The sequence below is a fragment of the Sturnira hondurensis genome, unplaced genomic scaffold (genome assembly GCF_014824575.4).
Source record: "Sturnira hondurensis isolate 20B ecotype Veracruz unplaced genomic scaffold, ASM1482457v3 Scaffold0009244, whole genome shotgun sequence".
NCBI classification, from domain to species: Eukaryota; Metazoa; Chordata; class Mammalia; order Chiroptera; family Phyllostomidae; genus Sturnira; species Sturnira hondurensis.
Window position 1 is genome coordinate 1,724,605 of NW_028081875.1, and position 3,185 is coordinate 1,727,789.

General features: G+C 31.1%; 1 non-coding gene across 1 annotated transcript; it reads left to right on the forward strand.

The window, feature by feature from the left end:
* Nucleotides 1-482: 482 nt before the first annotated feature.
* LOC118994394 (U6 spliceosomal RNA) lies at nt 483-588 on the forward strand. The gene has a single exon (XR_005068038.1). It is a non-coding gene; the product is annotated as a U6 spliceosomal RNA (small nuclear RNA).
* The last annotated feature ends 2,597 nt before the right edge of the window (nt 589-3,185 follow it).

Below are 3,185 nucleotides of genomic sequence, written 5' to 3' on the forward strand. Positions count from 1 at the left end.
GACAAAAGTTTGCATCTGTGTCAATGGAGGATTGACAGCTACATAAAAACTGTGACTAAGTCTCAGGCACATAGAGTTTGGTAAGAATAAAATGGCAGCAAAGAATGATTCCACTTATATAATGTTTGCTATTATATAATACTAAGTATTATATTTTATGGATACTTCTATATATGATAAACCGATCAAGAAAATTTTGGAATATAAGAAATAAATTGATATGAATTAATGATAGGAGACCTTCAAATTAGTGTAGTTTTTAAAATGTATGTAATGGAAAATGCCTTTTCAGTTTACAACTTACTCTGCCTTAATATGTCCACTACACATGCTTGTTTTTAGCACCACAGACAAGTGTCATTGAACCCAGCTTCTCCAGTGATTTATTTGATGTTAGTCCATGCCTTCCCAATGCACTATCCATATTTCTCCAGGTAAATCTACCAGACACGCAGGTGTCCTTAGTTTAGAATTCAGTGGCTGTGCTCCCTTCTACAGCATATATACTAAAATTGGAATGGTACAGAGAAGATTAGCATAGCCCCTGTGAAGAATGACAGGCAAATTCATGAAGCATTCCATATTCTTTTTAAAAATGGAAGGCCAAATAAAGAACCCCCCACAAAAAAAGACTAAAAAAATATACTGCTTCTAAACCAGCACTGCAAGAAATACTAAAGGGTCTGCTTTAAGAACAGGAAGAAAAACAGTGAGAGAGAGGAAAACACAAATGCAAAAAATGGCAATGAATAAGGTTATTATTATAAATAATTATATTTATATATAATTATATTTATACTTATATACATAATTTATATAATTATAATATAATTATATAAATAATAATACAATAATATAATACAGTAATATAATATAATATATAATAATATAATATAATATAATTATTATATTATAATTATAATATAACGATATGATATAATATATAATAATATATTATAATAATATGTTATTATTATATTATAATATAATGATATATTATTATATTATAATATAATATAATAATTTTTATAATTATAATTATAATTATAATTAAATAATTTATAATTATAAATAATAACCTTATATGTAAATGGATTAAATGCCCCACTAAAAAAAATAGCTGAATGGATAAGATAGCATGACCCCCACATATGCTGCCTACAAGAGACCCACCTCAGAACAAAAGACCTACACAGACTGAAAGTGCAGGGCTGGAAACAAATATTCCAAGTAAATGGACAGGAAAAAAGCTGGAGTAGCAATACGCATATCAGACAAAATAGACTACAAAAAAGGCACCATAAAAATAGATCCAGAATGTTTCTTTATAACACTCAAGGGAAGAATCCATCAAGAACACATAAAATTTATACATATATATGCACCCAACATAGGAACACCCAAATACATAAAAAAATCTTGGAGGACTCCAAAAAAAATATTGACAGCAGCACAATTATAGTAGAGTATTTTAACACTCCACTGTCAAAAATGGACAGATCTTCCAAACAAAATATCAACAAAGATATTGTGGAATTGAACAGTGTTCTAGATGAAATGGACTTAACTGATATATATATAGAGAGAGCTTTTCATCCCAAAGAAGCAAAATACACATTCCTTTCAGATGGATGTGGAACATTTCAGAGATAGACCACATAATAGGACACAAAACAAGCCTCAACAAATTCAAGAAAATTGAAATCATATCTAGCATTTTCTCCAACCACAAGGGACTAAAGTTAGCAACGATCCTCAAGGAAAAAAATGCAAAACATTCAAAATTATAGAGATTGAATAGCATGCTATTAAACAATTAGTGGGTCAAGAATGAAATTAGGGAAGAAATCAAAAAGTTTCTGGAACAAATGAAAATGAACTCACAACAACCAAAAACTTATGGGACACAGCAAAGGCAGTCCTTCAGATTGCTATGAAGCTCATAGCAATACAGGCCTACCTAAAAAAGATAGGAACATTTCAAATTAAAAAAAAGACAAAAACTAACTCTATACCTACAATAACTTGAACAAAAACAAAGAGAGCTCAGAGGAAGAAGAAGAAGTAAAATAACCAAGATGAGAGCAGAATTAAATGGCATAGAGAATAAAAACACAATTCTAAGGATTAATAAACCTAGGACCTGGTTCTTTGAAAATATAAAAAAAACATTTTTGTTTGTTTATTAAACAATTGTAATGTTAAAGAACCAATGACATATTTCACAGACATTGAACAAACTCTTCAGAAATTTATATGGAAACATAAATGGTCCCAAAAAGCTGCAGTAATTTTTAGAAAGAACAAAGCAGGAAGGATCACAATATCTGATATCAAACTGTATTACAAGGCCACTGTAATTAAAACTGCCGGGTAATGGCATAAGAACAGACACATATACCAATGAAAGAGAACAGACAGCTTAGAAATAAACCCAAGACTTTTTGGTCAATTAATATTTTACAAAGGGAGAAGAAGCATAAAATGGAATAAAAAAATTATCTTCAACAAATGGTGTTGGGAGATCTGAACATATACATGCTAAAAAATGAAACTCAATCACCAACTTACACCATACACAAAAAGTAATTCCAGGTGGATAAAAGACTTAAATATAAGTTGTGACACCATAAAAGTCCTACAAAAAAAATTTGCATGAAAACCTCAGATATTCCATGCAGTAACATCTTCACTGATATGGCCCCTTAAGCAAAGAACATAAATGGAAGAATAAACAAATGGGACATCATCAAATTAAAAAGCCTCTGCATGGCTAAGGTAAACAGCATTAAAGTGAAAAGAGAACAAACTACATGGGAAAACATATTTGCCAATGATACCTCAGACAAGGGTTTAATCTCAAAAATACACACAAAAAAACTCACATGACTCCACTCCAGGAAGACAAAAAGAATTTAAAAAATGGGCAAAAGAATTGAACAGACACTTCTCCAAGGAGAACATACAGAGAGCCCAAGAACACATGAAAAGATGCTCAGCATCACTTGCCATCAGAGAGATGCAAATTAAAACCACAATGAGATAGCACTTCACACCACTGAAAATGGCCATCATAAACAAACCAAGAAACAAGCGTTGGAGAGGTTGTGGGAAAAAAAACCTGAGTGCCCTCTTGGTTGCAAAGCAGACTGGTGCAGCTACTGTGCAAATAAGTATGAACTTTC